Below are 21,260 nucleotides of genomic sequence, written 5' to 3' on the forward strand. Positions count from 1 at the left end.
TGACACCATATTTTTCCAAACATCTGCTTCAGCTGTAGCCAGAAGCTTCGCTGAAAAGGCAGCTACGTTTCTCTGCTTCTCCTAGTATCTGAAGTCCTTTTCTTTTCCACAGTTACTGCTTGTTCCGAAGAATACCTTAACTGTTTTAGATCTAATGTTCAAAGTTTTAAGATTGTTATTCTTTAAGCAATATGCAGCTGACAGGTGTGATAGATTATTTGTGAACCTCTGGTGTTTGCCATATGGCAGTTTGAACAGTTTGAGAGTTGATGCATGTACACATAGGCTAACTCGATTAAATCTCTCCCACTTATTTGTATCCAGGTGGTCTTTCACTTGTATGATTTACATTCAGATGTGTATTTCAACACCCTGGCGTGATTTCAAAAGTTAAGTATTCAAAATGGGTGTGATTTACAGATGATTATGCTGACGTTCCTGTCCAGTGTTTTGGGATCAGATTGAACTTTAAGAAAACAGCAAGTAGCATACCAGTTAGGAAAGAAATACAAGTAACTCAGTTGACGTATTTGACAAAAAGAATTGTGACCAACAGTCACCAACGCAAAGTTTTTATATGTAATATCATGTGTGAATTCAAGTGAGTAAAAACCCCATCAAGCTCTGGAAATCCTTACAGAGATGGTAAGTTGTGGTCCGCCTAGCATACTCTGTGTAAAGTAACGCTCTTCTGCATTGGTTGAAAATCTGCGATTACATGAACGATTGTGTGGGCAAATAGATCAGTAGATGGCTTAGAACATCTGTATGTATTAATGATTTACGTTTCATTAAATACTCAAACTTGTGTGATCTTTTCCAGTGGCAGTTCTTTAAATATTTCCCCCGAATAAATTATAATTGGCACCCCTGGGAGGAGGGAGGGAAAGAAAGATGACAAATTTACTAAATTGTGTTTTTAAACCACTGGTGGAATATAAAATGCCTTTCTCTAGTGATTATTTTGTATCTTTTGATGGATGGATGGATTGATGAATGGAAGAGGAACTTATGCTGCATTTTATTTCACCCACAGAAACATTGGGCAGCGGTGGAAAGTGCCAGATTGAAGGGAAAAGATCATTTTCAGCATCGCCTGAGAGGATTGAATGAATGCTCCTGTCTTTGGTGTGCAGTTGTTAGTTAAGAACACACTGAATACAACACGTCAGAGTGCTAGAAACAAACATGCTGTGCTAAGTGATCTTTGCCTGGCTTAGAAGCTGAACAGAGACCCTTGGCCAGTAAGGTGCTCGTGTTCTTTGAGGAAAAACAGCCTTGTTTAAACAATAGCACAATAACTTATTGCATAACTGCATAAATGGGCAACAGAACTGCAATTTGGACTTTTATGCTCAAGGTTGCTGGCTCTGGTTCCAGGAAAGGACTCAAGTACTCTTGAGACAGGTGTTTTCCTTGAATTGTTCTAGTGAAACATCCAGTTTTTTTTTTTTTTTTTTTAACAGTGAAAAGCTGCAATAGAATGCTATTTATTTATCTGACATATTTGTCCAAGGCACCGTATACTGTTGAATAATCAACTTTACAATGATTTACCCATTTATACATCTGAGTAAATCTGATTCTGTCAGTTCAGGATGAATACCAAAGGAGTTGCAGCAGGATTAAGATTGAAACCAGGAACCTTCAGTTTGCAAAGCAACACCCCTAACTACTATTATTTGCAAGCTACCATGTAAATGTAGAGAGCTACAAGGCAAAGTACTACTATATGGTGCTTCTAAAGGCACCTAGTTCCTGTTTCCAGGGCTGTGATGCTAAGTAGAATTTTTGGCAGTAGTGTGATGGCCACCAGCATCATCCCCCTTCAAGTGTGGAATGTAACAATGGCCAACCTCTTGAGGTACAGGACCTCAGGATTAACACACTACCTAATGCCAGGCCCCTTCCAGCATGTCACGTTTATCGTGTTTTGTTTACCTTACATGAGTAAATATACCATTTATTCATAAATGTGATTGAAAAGCATTTTTTATCTCACACCTCCGTCCAAGGTGACTTAGATAAGCTAGCACTAGGTCAACTTTACAGTGAATTACCCATCCACAGTGGGGTAATTTTACGGCCTCAAAGCAGCATAAGTGCCTTGATCATAGTGGGAATGGTAACTCAAACCTGGGACCTACTGACTGCATGGCAATGCATCTAGCCACTACTAAACTAGGGTTATAAAAATACAGCATATGTTGCAACCTCTGTTGTATTTTTGATTTCCCGAAATGTTTTTCAGGCTCCACCCATCCAAGCTCTGCCCACATCTCAAAATGCCTTCCTCATGGCATCATGACTTTGATCAGTATTTTAAGGGTGAATTCAGATGGACGTTTACCCTAAAGAGATGTGGAAAAAACCCAGGGCTTTAATGAAGTGTTGAGAAAGGCCCCAAGTTGTGCTTTTTCAGTCTTTGCACCCTGCAGTGTGCAGAACATATAAATCAAACAGGATGGGAAAGAAATGCTTTCTTAACCTTACACCCTCCCCCTCCCTTGTTAAACTAATAGTCCTTTCATTCCAGCTGTTTTTGTATTTTCCTTTGTGCTGCTTTTGTTTCATCTGCAAATTTCCACTACGTTGAAATTGGCGGTTTTTAACCACTAGAGTCTCTGAATCGGCAAAGAGATGCGATTCCAACGGCTAATTACGGAAAGTCCAGGCCTGCTATTGGACCGTCTGTTATTGTTTTCTGAGTAATATAATAGCTGTAACGCACAGCCAGCCGCTTGTTTCCATGGACTAGGTGACACAACCCTTCCCATTAAAACTGGCATACATCTTAGTGAACCGCCACCAAGGAAGACCGTGGCGGCATAATTTATTATCTCATGCTGAACGATGGCCAAGGTAGAAACCACTGCAGTCCATTTTTGTCAGCAGCAGAGCGAAAATGCGCTCAATAACAATTAGTCCGTTTCCATCATATCAATCATAATACATAATTAGCATATGGATTTAACTGCCGTTATTCAGCTGCGCGGCATCTAGGTCTGCTTCTAATTTCATGAGCTCACCCAAGGGTACACGCATTTCAGATAGTGAATACATTATTAAGTGGAAAACCATTTTAATTTTGAATTTCAATTCTGACTTTGTGGCGCCCTATAATAACATCCTCCAACCAATGCTCGGCAGCCGTCTCTCCCGAGTGTTGTACATGTTGAGGAGCTCGTTTCAGCTACAGCCCCTCATTTGTCCCTATTCCTCGATCTGTGGCCTGTCGTGACTCCCCTGTTGCCGCTTCTCTGTCCAGACTTATTCCCAGACATTCACGCCTTATGTTTATTAAAGATGACTTATGAGGTTTTCAGTCACAAAAAAGCAGATGTTTCTGCATTGTTCCTAGATGGACATGGGCACTTATTATGTGACCATACAGAGGACTGTCTCACCACGCACGGTTCTGCATCCTCTTGTGTTTTTCAGGCTGCCGGACGCACTGGGTCCTTCACCACTCCTCTGTTCCGCTCCCAGTGGGGGCGACTTTCAGCCCGAAAGGCCAGCTCGCCATGTGTCGTGGCCTGGAAGCACTTCCTGATCCTTCTGTCAGTCTGCTGGGACTGAGAACTAGGAGAGTCTCACAGCTGTCCATACGCAGCTGTTTCACAGTGTTCATCACCACTTTTAGTCTCCATGCGGTGCTGCTTTTCTCTGCTCTGCTGTTTTCTTTCGGCTGCGCGGCTATCGTCGCAGAAAGCTCTGTGCAGTATTTTCAGTTGGGCCCATTATCCGTGTGGGCTATGTTGCTGCAGAGAACAATTTTTGTGCTCTGCCTTTATTAACATCAAATGTAATTCTGATCTCACAGTTCATCAGTCAGGCAGTTACACCATTGGCTTGAAGTCTGATTTTTGTGGAAATGGAACAATCTGCTGGTGTGCTTCTCTGTCTCCTGCTCAGTGTCCTACCTGTACTGCGACAGTCTTTGTGCTCTTTGTCGTCTTTGTATTTTCCAGACTCACAAGGAGGCTGTTTAAATAGCGCTGTAAAGCAGGTAAAAACGCCACGTGTTACTGTTGGTGACCTGACTTTTCTCGAAGGCCTGAAGGAATTTCAGGGGAATCAGAGTGGGCGGCACCCGGTTGGTGTTGCAGAGCAGGATCCTCAGTGCCATGAGCGCCGAAATAGGTGAAGTCCTGCGAAGCAGTGCCAGGTGTCTGTTCTTAGCCCCTGCACGTCTTCCCATTCTCTATAGGACACATACTGGAGCCAATGTCCATATGTGTGAGGCCTACCATCGAGCAGTGCTTCTGTGACATTGCCTAGGCGTGCATCTAGAGCCACTACCGTTTTTTCTATTTATACGACTGTCTATTTTGTTGGGGTGGCTGAAGCTGTAAATACCTTGCTCAAGGGCGCTGCAACATTTGAAAGACTGTGTCCCTAGCCATCATACGCCCGCATGGCACTGCCTGCAGACTCTGAGTGGGAGCACCAGAAATGCTGCCATATCTAATTCCTCTCTCTTTCATGGCTCCGCTTTGCATTTATATCTGATTAGCCTCATTTCCTGACACCCTGTGGTGCTAAATGGTATTAATTCTCCCCTGGAACGGAGAACCCTTCCGAAACACCCACCCGCTCAGCTGAGGGGACCACAAGGGTGTCGCGTTGCCCTGCAGACGCGCATCACCATGTTCTTGGCTTTGGCCTTTTTGCTGGAAGTCCGGCAGCATGCGGCTGTCATGAGCAAAAGGCTTCTGATTGGCAATCAGCGCTCGCTTCTCCAGCGCCGAGATGCTCCCTTTAATCCTTCCCTGAATAGCTGCTGGTTTGTGGAGGAGAATCTAGAGATGCTCCTGTGCTCTTCCTCGAGGGACTTGTTTACCCGTGGGAAATGTTTTATTCAACAGCACAGACTCCTGCGCTGACTCAATACCCATGGCTGCCTGGGAAATCAAATCTTTGCCCCTTTTTTCCTGTATGTATATATAATATGCACACACACCCTCATGGAGTGCAGAATGATCATTAATGCACCACTGTGCCATGTAATTGGAGAAAGGAGAATGGAAATGGATGGAGCCAAGTCATTACAGGTATTTCAGCACTGACCCTAACTGGCCATAATGGGATGCTTGTGATTCTGTCGCTTACTGTAAATCCGCATTCCTGGATCTGTTGTCTGGGCCACCAGGCCCTCGTTTGGAGCTGCACTGTAAAAACTGGAAATGAATAAAAAGAACAGCAGTCCCCATGTACCTGAACCCCCTCTAATATAGTATTCAAAAATAGCCAGCCATATGTACATTATCTGATTAACTATGGGGTTGCTACACTGGAATAAAATGTCAGAGTTTTTGAAAATGGGTAAAAATGTATACAATCAGATAAATGTAGAAGTTGTGCATGAAATTTAATTGCTTTCGTCCAATTAAAAAACATTAATAACAATGCAGTTTTTCTGGGTGCCCAGGAACCTCAGGGCTCCGCAATTTATTTTTTGTGTTTCTCCACAGAGACTTTTTATATCTTACCTCTCCTGTCAACTTTTACATCTACCCAATTTTGGAACATATCTGAAAGACAAAAATAGGGAAACGTCTATGGTTAAAGTATCCTTGTAAGTTGTGATCAAAGGGAGCCGATCAAGGCATTGTGTGAAAGGAAGCAGATTTACAAAAAGAATTCAACATTACTAAATCACCCAAAATAGTAATAACAATAGAAATTGATTGTCATTTTGCAGCAAATTTAATTTTTTACCTCAATCTATTGTCTGCCTGTCTATAAGACAGGTATTGGTACAATTCCGCTCTCTGATGATGAAAATTGAAGCAGATTACCTGTCCCAGGCTGTCAGACAACTGTTAACGTCAATCCCCGGAGCTGCAGGCACTCGTTGTGCGGTGTTGCTGTGCAGTACAAGAGGCCCACACACACATGCTCTTCCCACCAGCCAGGCCCGTGGAAGTGTGAGCTGTCCCACAAGGACACGGCGCAATGCTGCAGAGGTCGTCTGGGGCCATTGGAGTGAACGTGTTCAGCGGGGGCTGCTACTCGCGCTCTTCCAGGAAGTGCAAACCTATTATCTCAGCCACTGGCTGCGCTTTCCCCCTGCAGCCCTAATAAAGCACAACATGACAAGGCCATTAAAGCGAGCACATTAGCCTTTGTGGAGTGCCAGGAGAGAGAGCAGCGCCGCTCCTGTACACTTAATGCCTCCTCGCCTCTCCTCTCGCCTCCACTCTAAATGTGTCGAGTGATCTGATTGGACGCCTCCGGTGGGGCAACGTGATGGCGAACAGAGGTGTGTTATGGTCATCGTGCTTCTTCTGTCACCCTCCTGCCCTTCAATCGTCATCAGTGCGGCTTTGGATCACCGGCTCCGCCAGGGCGAGCCGTAGCCATCGTTCTGCTGCGCGTCGTTCTATTAAGTGATCTTGAGTGGTCGGGTGCCATCGAGCGCTCCTCCGCAGGGGCCTGAAAGACAGGCACCGCCCACCTTGTGCCGGCGCCAAGGACATGGGTGATGGCTGTAAGCCAGCGGTTTGCGACTGGGGAAGATGTGTTGGGAAGAGGGAGCAGTCGGGCCGAGTCAGCGAGCAGCGCTGCAGAAAGCACACCGTTGTTTTCTTCTCATTAATGAAACATTAAAGCGTGCCACTATTGTTGCTAATGGGGACAGAGGCTGTTGAATGCATTATTTACAGTTCGCGTGGGACAGGCGTACGTTTGTTTGAAATGCTCGTTTTTTTTTCTTGAGTTGTCTGCCTCTGTTGACTTTGCTTATAATAACACAATCCAGTTTTATCCATTAATTGCATTAATGCCACACATTTGGGGTGGTATAACCCTCAGTATGGTGTGACTTTATCTGGTGTGTAGCAGCGTGCTCACATGGTGTCAGCTGGAATGGTGGATCTGGCCGGAGTTGGGCCGTCGCTCTTATTTGTGGGGAAGTGGTCCTCACCCGAATGGTGGCATGATTTGTCGAACAATTGGGCTCCTCTTGAAAGGGATGCTCCGTGCCCAGCGATAATCGTAAAATCATACAGCTGCTGTCAGTGGAACAAGGAGAGCCGGGGCGCCAGAGAGACCAGAAGAAAGCAGCCCGTTCTGAGTGACTTGTTAAAGGCCAAGGGCAAAGAAAAGCCTTAATGGCTCTGCAAGTTCAAAGTGGCTGGAAAAGACTGTTTAAAAAAATGCAAATAAACTGTTTGTCAAGTGACCAGTGAAAGTACCATATTGGTACGGGAGAACAATCAGCAGTCACATGCTGGACAGCCTGGTGTCCTCTGATAGCCCGGAGGGCCCATGCAGGCTACATTTAGGAGTATAGTGTCTTTTGTAGTGTGACTTTGCGGGAGCAGCAATGGCAGAAAATGTGGAGGATGTGAAACGTGTATGATGGTCTGTGTTGCACGCCTGCAGCAACTGTGTTATGGTACAATTAATCCAATTTATGCCCCACTCTGGTGCGTCACTTTGAACCAACGTCTGAGTGCTCACTTCATTTCTTCCTTTTCTGGCCTCCTAATCAAGTCCTTGGGAGGAATTGCATCCGCTTTGCCACCTTTGCTGGTACTCCGGCCTGGGTCCTCTAGCCCCGGGTACAAATTTCAGCCATCGGTGGTGAACGGAATTGTGTTAAGCAGGCCTGCCTTTTCAGAGATCTTAACTGAGGCAGCCTCACAAATGTACGTGGTACATGTCTGCCAATGTGTGTCTTGTTTCCCTAACAATATAATGATTTTTAAGTTTGCCTGATGATGTAATCGGGTGCATGTTGTGTGTGAGAGTGTGTGTTACCTACATTCAGCGTGCAGAACAAAAGGCGTGGGACAGGTGTAGTTCCATCCTGCAGTTCAGTTGCTTGACTTACTGTATTCTGAGACTGTGTACACGTCCCCCTCCGTTGCCTCTAACCCAGAGCCTCCTCCTCATCTATAGCCTCTATAGAGGCAAGCAGACCTTTTGTAAAGTCTTAATTTTTGTAAAGCTGTGTGGGTGTGGGGCGGCGGGTTTGGCTGGGTCCTGCTCTCTGGTGGATCTGGGGTTCGAGTCCTGCTTGGAGTGCCTTGTGACGGACTGGCATCCCGTCCTGGGTGTGTCCCCTTCCCCTCCAGCCTTGCACCCTGTGTTACTGGGTTAGGCTCCGGTTTGCCTCAACCCTGCTTGGGACAAGCGCTTTCAGACTCTGTGTGTGTGTGTGTGTGTGTGTGTGTGTGTGTGTGTGTGTGTGACCGAAGTGCTGCAAGAGCACAAGGGCCTATGATGATGAGGAGTGTGGGCGAGCTGTCAAATTGCAGGTAGTAACAACGTACTGCATGGGAGACATACATGAAGAGCCCTACTTTTATACACTTGATCAAGATACTGAAGCCTGAAGTTCTGCAGTCAACATACCCAGCTGTATAAATGACTAAAGCCATTATCTGCTTTGTACAAATGCATCAGCCAAACAACAAAATTATAATCGAAGGCTAGAAGCCACAGTCCATGAAAGCAGGTTGCGTGGCAAAGCTTTCAGGTGTCATAACACTGCAGCCTTGTGTTCTAACAAAGGGAGTGTGTTTTTGAGATGTTCCACACAAGGAGATGCAGGTAAGGCCTTTCATTAAAGTGCTGGCAATGACACAGGGCGTGATGTGTTTCCAAGGGCACCCTGCAGTGCTCTTGGGGCCTGCTGGTTGCGCGGGCACACCAGTCCTGCAGCATCTTCATCGCCCACTCATTGTCCTGTGAGCTATGACAGGAGCTGCTCGTAAATATCATTAAAAACATCTCACTTTTCCAGCCTTATGTTGGAATTGATCGTTGCAAACAGTTCCACATTTTTAGAGTTTCAGTAATAAGGCACAAATAAGCCTAAAATGGTTTTGTATATTTGTGCTGACTCCTCCAGATGTTACCCCATCACAGATGGCTCCACAGCCTCACTCTATCCACTGCCCCTTACATACCCATTCTTGGCGCTTGGTATTCCAGAAGTTTCCACAGCAGACGAACAAAAGGAAAAGCACCAAGTAACAGATAATGGAGTAAAAGGCATAAATGAATATCATATAGTGAATAATAGAGTAAGTCATAATTAAAAGTAAATCATGAAGACATAATAAAGAGTAAATAATAATGAAATAATGGAAAAGTACGTACATTGCAAAAATTATTATTCTATGATTAATAACAGCTTGTCTCGCTCTGGGTCACAGTTGCTGGAGCTTATTCTGGAAGTATATGGTTTGAGGCAAGGCACGCCCTAGATGGGATATTAGTCGATGATAGAGCAATCGCACACACCCATGCACTCACACAGTTAAACACTAAGGGCAGCTTAAAGTCCCCAGTCCTTTCGAGCCACATCTTTGGACTGTGGGAATGGGAACAGACCCATGCGAACATGGGGAGAACACGGAAAGGCCACACAAACTGAGATGCATTCAGTCCTGGGTTTGTACTCACAATTGTATCATTTTTATTTGCATTTATTCATTGATTTAATCATGCTGCTTTAATTGCCTTTATTCATATATATAAATCATAAAAGGCAGAAAAGATTAATGGTGTGCAGTGAAATCCAGCTAAGGAAATGCTCTGCCTGGCGGCTACGGTGAAAGACTACACCCTCCAGACCTCATATCCAGACCCGCAGTCTTCTGATCACCCCATTCACAGGGTCCCACTCTGCACAGTCTCATCCACCTGCCGTTTGCCCCCTGTGCCTCCCAGCAAGTCTTTAATTAAAAACGGCGGGACACGGATATGTCCGGCACCCCCTGATAGTTATGATCAGAGGCGTGCCCCGCCACCCGGCCTTCTGTACTACTGTGCCGTTCCCCTCCGGCAGCTCCCGCTTCTTGGGCTCTCGAAACCACGCACTTGCTGCAGCAGGTCTCCCGGCAGGATGCCCGGGTCTCTCGGCAAACCCTCTCGGTTCCGTGGAAATAAATCTGAGCTTTAGTGCTTAAGGCAAACGGAATCTGTACGACCATAATTGTAATATGGAAATGGTCCCCTGGAATAATATTTATCTTTAATAAAGTAAAACTCTCCTGAGCTTCACCTTGCTGTCTTTCTAAAAGTCTGGAAGTTTTAACATGTTTAATTTGGTATCATTGAGCTTCATTAGAACTCCACGCGAGAGACACCAGTTGAAATTACCTTGCTCCTTTTAATGCTCTGTGACCTCTCCACAAAGATCTTTACCATCATTCATAGCTGTTTTGTAAAATTACAAGCATGCTCTTACAGTACAGGGCTCCTGAGCACTTACATAAATGTATTTGCAGAGACAAAAAGTATTGCACTTCCCCAGCCGGGTTTGTACAGTAAACTACTTAGAATGATTTAGCATTTAAACAATTGTGCCTTTTTTTAAAACCATATCAGTACAAGGTCAGCACTTTTCTCAAGGGTACCAAAGCAGGATATACAGGATTCAAACCAAGCAACCTTCACCTGGCTTTAATTATTGGGCAACCCTCTGTCCGTGGAGTTAGTTTTGGGGCAGCAGGTGGCATAGTGGTTGGATCCACTGCCTTTGGATTCAAGGGACCTGGGTTTGAATTCCACCCCCTGCTGTAGTACCCCTGATCAAGGTACTTAGCCTGAGCTATTCCAATAATAATTACCCAGCTCTGTAAATGGGTAAATAATTGTAAACAGCTTGAAATAAGTTGCTTTAAAGAAAAGCATCAGCTAAATAAATGATTGTGAATATGTAATAATGTTTTGGTGATGTAACGCAGTTTTGACCCACGCTATGTGTTTTCTAGGTACATTTTTGGATTTTAGTAAGATTGAGGTAGATTTTCAGTAGGAGTAAGTATACACACACACACACACACACACACACACACACACACAGACCGAAACCGCTTGTCCCGAGCGGGGTCGCGGCAAGTCGGCACCTAACCTGGCAACACAGGGCACAAGGCTGGAGGGGGAGGGGGCTCACCCACGACGGGACACCAGTCTGTCGCAAGGCATCCCAAGCGGGACTCGAACCACAGACCCACCAGAGAGCAGGCACAGGCCAAACCCGCTGCACCACCACACCCCCCTTAGTAGTATGTAATGTTTTGCAAATGGAGTCAAAAAAATGTGGATGGCTGACATTTTCAGGTCAGTATTTGTTACCCATAGGACGGGTGTGTGTGAAGGGCTCTTCATTCGCTGTCTTTGCTGCTGGTGGGTGGTTAGGCAGTGTTTTTGAGGATGAATCCCGTGCCAGGAAGGCCTGGAGGAGTATGACCGAGTGTGCCGGCGGGAGATAAGCTCACAACAGCAGACAGGAGGAGCGGGCGCGGCAAAGCAAAGGACAGGCTCTCCGAGGCCAACACACTCGGAGCACCGAATGAAGCGACAGGCGTCGGGCACAGCTAACAGATGAGGGATCGTGAACATACTAGCACACAAAGCGGGACCAGCCTGCGTCACTCTGTGTAGTGTGAGGATCGGCACGTAGGTGCATTGAAACTGCACCCCCCATACTCACACCTTCTCGCAGTCAGTCTGTTGTTTCCCTGTTTAGTCACGTGCTCTGATTGCGGGGAGCGGGACAACGCTGGCATGTATAGAGTACGGAGGGGATCATGGAGAGGTGTTTTCGGCGCCGTCTGAATTTAAAAATATGTATGAAATGAGAAGCTGAGCCATTGAAGCGTTTAGAACAGCGGCGACCTTTTTAAACCTTTCTCTGGCATGCAGCCGACTTCTGAGAGCCATTGTTTCCTCGGCGTCCGAGTACTGTCTGGTTCGTGGCGGCAAGAACAAAAGCTTCGCTGCGGGTTTTCTCCAAGTAGACTCGGCGTCCTTCTTGTAGGAGCGTGTGCTCGGATCCAGGGTCGCTAGGAGTGTACGGCGCGTGTTGGGTTCTGTCAAAGCCTTTGTTAGCCGCTTACTTGCGTGTGTTCAACGTTAAAATCTTTCCCAATTACGGCCCGTCGATTTACCACGTGCGCAAGCATCCCTGTCCCCTGCACATTCAAGCCAAAGACAAAGGGGTCATATTTAATTAATGCCTTGCGTATAATTAATGCAGAGTAGCTGCTCTCTGGTGGCTCCTCTGAATAGTCAACATTAAATTATTCTGTTTTGTGTCAAGATTCGAGAGCCCAAACTTTAATAAAACTGTTTTGCTGGAGACTTTGATGCCTGCTCACCCTCATTTTTTGTGTTAATTCAAATTTAATTGTGACTTTTAAACAAATTCAAACATTTCTCTTTTCCATAAAAGCAGCATTGAGTGCTGAAAATGACCGCTTTTCTCAGTCCTCTTATGATGCGTTAGCTAGCTGTTCGCTGGAGGTTATTCTGCGGAACACAGGTTGGGGGGGCAGGGGGTCTTCCGTATCCCGCCGGATCTTCCCATTCGGTCGCGGTGTCTCCTGGCAGAGTTTCCCATCAGTCTCACGTCGTCCATGTTTTTTAGACATCTGGTATTTTCCATGAATTCACAATGTCCTGTTGACCAGTTCATTGCACCGCACGCACGCGCCCGCTCATAGTCACCTGTTCGACTTGGAGGGGATCCATTCAAAACACCGGGAGAACATGCACGTTCCGCACATTGTTTGAACCCACAACCCTGGAGCTGTGAGACAGAAACCCTGTCTACCATCCAGGCTGCAGTGCCACCCACCCAGTGTGTTAAGCAGCGTGTTCTTCGTGTTGACAGCAATGGACTGATACTGTTCTGTGTTTCAAGTGCCAATTGAGAGGGAGGGGAAAAAAAAAATGAGCGAGAATGTTTTTCTGTGAGCCAGGCGCGCTTCCCTTTTAAATTAATGTACTTACACTTTAATCTCAACTCTCAGCAATATGCTTTTAAAGCCTAAAAGGGCACAGGGAGCCTAATTTGTCAGCGTTGATGGATGATGGTGTAACGTGCTGAGCCGGGACCCGCCCACCACGCGCTGCACCGCGCTGCGAGGGGCGCCAGCTCCGCGGTGCTGTTTAATCTCCTCGTCCGCATCTCTCTTTACGAGCTCCTGTCCGATTCCTCCTGCCAGGGCCATGTTTGCTTTCGGGATGTTTAAGGCACCATTACGGACTTTGGTGCACGGGATCGCAGCGCGGTGCCGCCTTCCGCGCGGCCTTTATTAGCCATGCGCTCCAGTTAAAAAAGGTTTTCCATTAGCCTCCCTGGTGACAGGCTGCCTTTGCCCAGCCCTACCGTTGAAGACTTTCTACATGTATTACTCCCTAATCTCCTCTGTCACCTGTCTGTTTCCGAGCCTGTCTTTAACATGACACGCACTCAAGGGCTCCCTCCCTGCTGAACTCCCGCCGGGACTTTTCCTGCTCGGTTTCCACACTTTCTCGATCGTCCACGGTACGCTGCTGCACGTTGCCACCCGCCTCCTAAACGGACACGCCGTAAACACGTGGCTTCCTTGAAGCATTGTCCGCAAGCGCACGCTGGATTTTAATGAGCGCTTTATTTCTCTGAAATCGTGTTATTAAGAATCTCGGCTAGCTGGTGGTGACACTTCGTTGTCTGCTGTAAAACAACCGTGTGCGTGAGAGGCAGATCTGGTTGGAGTAATGAGGCCGCATTAATCCTGCGTCTGTTTACTCGGTCTCTTCATTTACTCGCAGCGCCGCTGAAGATAAAGAATGTGATTTCGGCATCACCGATGGCTTCCTTGACAGCAGTGTCGTCATTGCCTTGTTCCTCCAGCTTCATTTCGTTGTAATAATGCGGACGGGGTGTCTGCAAGCTCAGGGGTGTTCGGACGAGTTTGAACGCAAATGAAGGAAATTCTCACTTCATCCGAGTGTGTTGTTGCCAGTACGTGAAGAGTCGAACACTGCTTTTGCCCCCCCGCACAGCTCATTCTGAACCCAAACTCAATGAAGTAATTTCTCCCTGGGCAAGATAAGAACGGATTAGCAGCATCAAAGTGTATATCCTGCCATTTTGGAACGCTAATCCCTGTTCAGCACCTTGTTCAGGTGAGCGAGCCATGCATGCTGGGAGCAGGGGTTGCGTTGCTCTGTTATGGGGCGTGACAGTTGGGGCTACCGCCTTTTCAAATGCCTTTGTCCCGATGGCCGCTCGTTGTCGGCGGCAGCGACTTGCCCGGACGCAGACAGAGCTTTCTGTTGTGCTGGTGCTCAAAGTCGGCCAGAACCGCGCTTGGCACAAGTCTCCCAACCCCACAGGATGGCCAGTGTGAAAACTCTCGCTGTTTGGATGTTGACGTATGTATGACATGGTTGACTGCTCCGGGAGACAGAGCGTGTGCCGCTTCCACCACGAGTGTGCGGTGGAGGTCAGACACCCCATTTACATTTATTCATTTAACTGACACTTTTCCCCAAAGTGAGTTACAGTGTTAAACCACTTGCGCTGGTTCACACATTTATACACCTCGGTCATTTTTACTGTATTAATCCAGGGTAAGCGCTTCGCTTGGGGCACTACAGCAGGAGGTGGGGATCGATAACAATCCTTCGGGTCCTAAGGAGGTAACTCTGGTACGCCACCTGGTGCCCAGCGAATCCATAAACGTCCCTGAGTGTTTGTCACTTGGTCACTTGTTACGTAATGTGCGGAGTAACTGTGACATCTCTGCCTCACTGTGTTATTCATGTATGTTTCTTGTGCTCTGTCAATCACTTTCTTGCTTTTTATGGCACGCCTGAGCAGCTGGCTTACTGAAAAAGCAGCGGTTGTCAGATAAATGAGTGTCTATTGAGGAGAAGCCCGTGCTTAAGGGGAGGTAATGCTATTTATTCAGCAGTAGTTGTACACTGTCTGCTCTTTATTTGTTGGGAACCTTTTTTCATTTCTGCACAGAGACATTCGAACAAAACCTGGGGGGGGGAGGCAGGTCTTTAAGGAGTCTCAAGGTGATGCATCATTCAGAATGTAAAGTGAACTTTTTGACATGATTTCTGTGGGGGCAGCAGTTGGTCTGGATGCGAAGGAACTGGCCAGGGTTCAAGAGTTCAACCCCCCAGAGTGGTCCTGCTTTTGAACCTTGAACTCAGCTCAATCCATCTGTCCATTATCAATGACCACTTGTCCAGTGTAGGGTCATGGTGGTCCTCAGCCTATCCTGAAGACACAGGGTATACATCCTGTATAGGTGAGAAAGGATACACCCTGGATGTCGTGCCAGTCCATCCCATTTACTTCTTCACAGACTGAAGGCTATGTAGAATCCTTGATTCGCCTGAGGCACATTTTTGGACTCTGCGAGGAAACCAGAGCACCTGGAGGAAACTCGCACGGAGAATGTGTAAACTCCACGCACACTGAGCAGCATTTGAACCTCCATTCATACACACGGCCCAGAAGCTTAACCTCAGTTGCTCCAGAAAATGTCAGTATTGTCCAAAAGGCCAGGTGATGTGAGTTGCCGCCTGCTGAGCAAGTAAAATATATACCTAAATAATAAATATAAATATTTGCACAGGGGTAAATAGGGTGCCATTGCGTCTAGTACTGGGGTTTAATTGGTTTTTTTTGCTTCTCTTGGGATGTCCTTTCTTTCGGAGTCAGCTTTTTTCACGTATTTGTTTGGCAATACGTCCTGAGAAGGACAGGTGTTTGACTCCGGTACACAATATAAAACAAGCATGCTCAAACAACAGTTGTCTCCCTAATCCTACCTGGCACCTTCTTCCGCTCGAATTCACAATGCAGTAGAACGTGTAGCTGATGTCAGGTGCTGCGTGGAATATCGTCCGTGATCCACAGTCTGAACCATTTAAGCGCTTGCCATCTGCGTGAGGCCAGAGCCACAGATGAACTCGTCACCGACGCTTAAAGTCGCTCCAAGAGATGGCGCCCTGTTCATCTCGAAGCCAATCCGTGCCTGATGGGGAGGGGTAAACCTTTGTTGGCATAGGGTAATTTAATTTTCTGAATGTCATCTTAGAACATGTTCCATTTTATTTGAGATCTTGGGCCCACAATGCTCCAGCTCGTCTCAACTGTTGTCCCCTACTGTGGTCCCTGTGCTGGTAAACCTAAGGGATTCCGAACGTCTCCGTACACCTTCCCATCAGTGAAGGTTTTTCTGATCTTTTCTTTGCGCTGAGTTGCCTTTATTGTATGAAACACATTAATACAGAATGTCAGTTTGCCCTCTTATCAATTTGGCACACGATAAATATTGTCTAGCTACACAGAGCTTCGAAGTTCTAAGTTTTGAACAAACTATTTGAGATGTCCCATTCCTCATCTGAAGTATTCTCAAATAAGTAAGTCACAAAAGTTATTGCTACACCTGTACCACGATGGTGGTTTCTGCTGAAGGAATTTAGATAGAGAGGGCCTTGGTTCGAATACTGTTAGACATAACAACGGAATATTTCACAGTTGATAGGATGTCTGCGATTGGCTCGGAGCGAGTTCCCAGGTGCTTCTGAGACACAGGAGGGGAGCCGCGATTGGTCGGGACTGCTGAGGTGCCTCTTTGCCCTGTCTCCCTCTGTGTTATACATCTTCATTAAGTCTCCCTCCCAGAGTCATCCTACTGCTGCTGCCTCTGCCTCCAAATTAAAGGCCGTCCTGCAGCGGTCCGGAGGGTCGGTTCGGGCTGCCGGATTAATCTGATGATTGACGCTGCGGATCTGGTTAGGTATGCGTAGTCAGCAGGCGGCAGAGAAGGTTCACCCGCCCTAGGGTGATTTGTGGGCGTGACCCCTAAAGAGGAGCGGTAATGATGCAAGCGAGCAGCGGTTATTCATGGCGGTTCATGGCAAGGCCCGTTTTATGGCGTGCACTCAATCACAGGCTCTCTGCCAGGCCAGGGCGAAGCGGGTGAGGTGGTGGGGTGATTACGGCAGACACGAGGCTGGGGGGTTGGGGGCATTTTTATTTTGCCAATTGAACTGTGCAAATGGAAATGTCAGACGGAGGAAAGAATTAATGGAACCAATAGTAAGCAGGGGGGGAAAAAATGACTCAAAGTGCAAACGTCGGCCTTGTAGTCCTACACACTCTCTGTCTTTGGCCAAACTAGGAGGGAAGAGTACAAACTTTACGATCAGTGTGCACGCGTAGGTTGCTTCGTTTATGCTTTATTTTCTTTTTTCGTCGTAAAACAGACGGTGTGAAACTGCCGTTATGGAACATGCTTGAGAAACCAATTAAACTGCAGCTAAACCTACTGCACATGCAAAACGCAGCAGTAACTAAAACTGTGTTGGGTTAATGACTGTAAGGGTGTTTCGGGGTTAGTCATAAAAATGGGGAACGGTTTCTCGCCGGCTCTGTTAATATAGCGTTAAGGCACATAAGGGAGGTTCATGCGTTACCGCTGCAAATGACATGGCCCTGGGCTGCAGACGGCGGATCTCGCGGAAAAGGAAAATTAACGGCGAGTTCTAGATAACCGGTGGAAATATCCATGTAAATGACCTTGTCGGATCCCCGGAGTCATTACCGAAAGGCAGGGTGCGGTGAGAAATTGTTACCAACGAGAAATGGAGAAGAAAGCAAATGTTGTCATTAGTGGAAAATAAAGTGTTTACAGGCCTGACCGCGGCAGTGCTGGACTGTGCGCCCTGGTACAGTTTGTTAAATTCAGTTTTTTTAATAGATTCCTACTGTAAGAAAGGTTACCTTCCTGAAAGATCTCTGTATGGAGGACTGGGGTACAAGTGAGGGTATAATTATGCTAATAAACATCTTTGTTATCCGGTTGGTCATTTTTCACTTTTCTCCGTAATAAAAAGCTGTATATGCCATCATTTTCTCGAGAACTGACTGCTCCGAAATGCACCACCGAATCACCATCTGCGGTCATTTCCATATTCTGTACCGATATATCTTTAAAAAATCTGCTTTTTTTTCCCAGCATTCGGTTTATATAGTATCACGTTTAAAACCCGCATGAATTTTTCATGATAAATCTAAATGGCAGAAGATGAAATCCTGCCTCTTTGTCTGCTTCTCATCACATTCAGGATGAATGCAGCTCTGATTCATTGTCTCATTTGTGATTTCCTACGTTCGGAATGAGTAAAGCGAGGGCTCCGCGCAGCGCTTTAGCAGCAGCTCGTCCTTGTTTGTCGATGAGTATTGAACATGCCTCATCACCGCTGACGGCTGCCACTGACTCATGTCAAGTAGGAAGGAAGCGCGCAGGCATCCATTATGTGTTTTTTGCAACCGGGTCCGGCCGAGCGTCTTCGCGTACCGCACTACAGCCGTGTGCTCTTGTGTCCTGCCGCGTGTCGCACCTTCCTCCCGTTCACAGGAGGAACGGTTGGTTGCGCTCACAGTGTTACTGCACCGTGTGGTTAGTGTGCAGAGAAGCAATCGATATCTGTTGACACAGGCAGCTGCTCTGTGAAGTGAGGAGGAGGGTCTGCGCACGGTCTCATATATGGTCTCGTATATGTCAGGCTTGGAACAGCGCATGGAATGCTTCCTCGCCGTGGCGCTGGGCTGAGTGCGGCGCGCAGGCTGCCCCGGTCCGCAGAGCTTCGCCGAAACAGCGGACGATGGCACGGAGCCTAGGGGGCTAGTGAGAGACGTGCACCGGCACCGGTGCGAACACGGCGTCGGCTTCGGCGGTAACGTGGTACTGAGAGCTCCCATCAGTCTGCCGTAGTTGGAACAAACAGAACGCCGCGAATCGGTGTGACAAAAAGCAGCACGCAGACTTCGGCGGACTCGTTCATCATCTCGATGCCGTTCGCACGCAGCAATCAAAGCTGTTCAACCTCGGCACAAAAAAAAAAGGGGTCAGTTCCAAATAATGTCCTCATGTAACCTTGGGCTGCAACTGTCAACGTACCATCATGACTGTTTTTGTTTGCTTGCGGGTGTCGAGTACCAGTGCTGGAAACTGGAGTCGCAGTTTCTCGCTGTGATATGATGAATAGCGTCTGTCCTCGGCTCGCCAAGGCCCCTCCCTTCCTGTCCCCATGTGCTCTTGAGGTCCCTCCACTTTTCCCTCTGTGATCATAGAGGGCCCTCCCCCCAATCCAGCTGCTCATTTGAGGCTCTTCCCTAATGGTAGCCTATGCTCCTTGAGGCCCCTCCCATATTTCGGCTACTTCCTTGAGCTTCCTCCCCTGTGATGGCCTGTGCCCCTTGAAGCCCCTCCCACTCAGCAGGCTCTGCTCCTTGAACTCGGCACTCGGCAGTCCATTAGTGATGTGAACCGTGTAATTTAGACTCCTTCAGCAATGCATCATTTGAAAATTAAGAGGCGACTGTTGAGGAATGACCCTACGCAAACCTGTGTGTGTGTGTGAGCCAGACCTCAAGTGTCTCAGTGTCGAGTTTTTGTGGTGGCGGTGCCCGTTGTGTGCTTTGACATCGTTCAACCACCCAGCGATTCTGAGAAGATGATGATGATGATGATTGTTGTTGTTGTTAATTATTCAGTTAGCTGATTCCTATCCCCAAAGACACTTAAAGTATTAGTGTTGTAATATAGGCTGCTTTACAATGATTTACCCACTTATATATCTGGGGAATTTTTACTGTATCAGTTCATAGTAAGTATCTTGGTCAAGGGTATTATAACAAGAGAGGGGATTCAAACCGGAGTCCTTTGATTGCAAGTCAGTGACCGCTGGTGACCTGCTGCCTAGAGATGTTCTACTTTAAAGGCTGGATCTGAAAGTTCGTTTTACCAGCATACTATTAATGATCATTACAGTACAACTGATTTTGGTGGGAGATGATATTTTTCAGCAAAAAGCCTATTAGCTACTCATCCGTGTAGGAAAGGGAAACCAGGCGGTCATCTTACTATTAAAGGCTTCCGTGAAGCTAATAACGAGTGCATGAATTAACTCCCGAACACTGTCCGTTTTGAGCAAGAATCTGTTCATAAAATGTTAATGACCAAAGGGGGGGAAATAATTTTAGGAATTCTTTCGTATGCCGTTTTTCACACACTGTGTGTTGGCTGTTTGCGAGGAAGGCTGTGGCTGGGGTACCATGTTGTGCTATGCGGAGCGCCCCGTATCATCATTACAAAGCCTCTACTGGAGACTTTGCTTATTAAAAATGCAAATAGTTTAAACTGCTAATTAACGCTAAATGCAGTTATCGCAATTTAAAGGAAGAACAAAGAGTCGTGGCGCACTTCCGTCACGATCCCGTCTAATTTGGCAGATCCGTCTTATCTGGGCTGAGTGGATGCAATTGGGAGACGAGCCACTGGCTGCGGGGATAATGAACGGCAAACAGTCCTCAATGAAGGTGCAGCAGACACTCGGGGAGCTGCTGATGAACAGGGGAATTGTGGGATTGGAGACGTCACATCGCACTCTTTTTTTTCTCCGCTACTCATGTAGCATCGTAACTGCTTTCCCACCTCAGAATCGTGGTGGTCTGGTGCCTGTCATATAGAGGCAGAGGGCACAAGCCTAAGTAGAGTACACTGTGGAAGGGATGCTAGAGCACTGCGGGTCAGTCAAGCGACTCACATTGACTCACCCATACAAACAAGGGGTGATTTAGAGTTGCCTGATCACCTGAAACATTGTGGGAGGAAACCAGAGCACCCACTTGAAACCCACATTGCCAAGGTGCAGTGAGTCAGATTCAGCATTTAGGTACAAGGCTTCAGCTGCTGACAACCTGATGAATATTGATGAATGTATCTACATTTTTGACCGCCAGACATGAAACTAAAATATTGTCGATAGATTTTCATTAGTTTTTTTAGAAACTGAAATGTGTTTTTTTTTTTTCTTCCCCAGTTTCTCTCATATTTATACACACAACATTTACTAATTACTCTTATTTTGCCTTGTAACACTAAGTGCTTTTGAGTTGAATTTGTCTCATAGCGACTACTTTCGTGGTTTCCATGGTAAGAGAGGGTATGTAGGTGGTTTGCCAGTGCCTTCTTCTGTGCATGTCTGTGGATTGCAAGCACCGGTGGACCATGCACCACGTACAGATCCGGACCCACGCTGGAGCACACATTTCAGGCCCTGCGAGGCACCACTGTTCACTGCTAGATTTGTCTTTTTCAGAATACATTGTAGTTGTTCTCCCTCCGTGTGTGTACCGTGTTCCTAGGCCTCATTATATTTGCAGTTCCTCAGATTTAAATAAATTTTTACTCTGCTGTAGCTATATAACGTACCAATGTTGGCAAATAGTGAAAGTAAGCTTGATTATTTTAAGTATATACCTCCTTTTTTTTCCCAAAATTGAGGAAAATATGCAGTGTGCCTTGCACACATCTCAGTTCTCACCATGGTAACCCCTTCCCATTGTTCCCGTGCTGCAGCCTAGTCTCCAGTAGCGTGGCGTGTTCCAGCAGCCCTTCATCCATCTCTGTGGCCAAAACCAGATCATAAAACTG

General features: G+C 46.7%; 1 protein-coding gene across 3 annotated transcripts in view; it reads left to right on the top strand.

Annotated features, from left to right (window-relative positions):
* Nucleotides 1-21,260, top strand: part of immp2l (inner mitochondrial membrane peptidase subunit 2) — a 150,566-nt gene that overhangs the window by 85,344 nt on the left and 43,962 nt on the right. The window lies entirely within an intron of this gene.

Source organism: Scleropages formosus, chromosome 2, assembly GCF_900964775.1.
Source record: "Scleropages formosus chromosome 2, fSclFor1.1, whole genome shotgun sequence".
NCBI lineage: Eukaryota > Metazoa > Chordata > Actinopteri > Osteoglossiformes > Osteoglossidae > Scleropages > Scleropages formosus.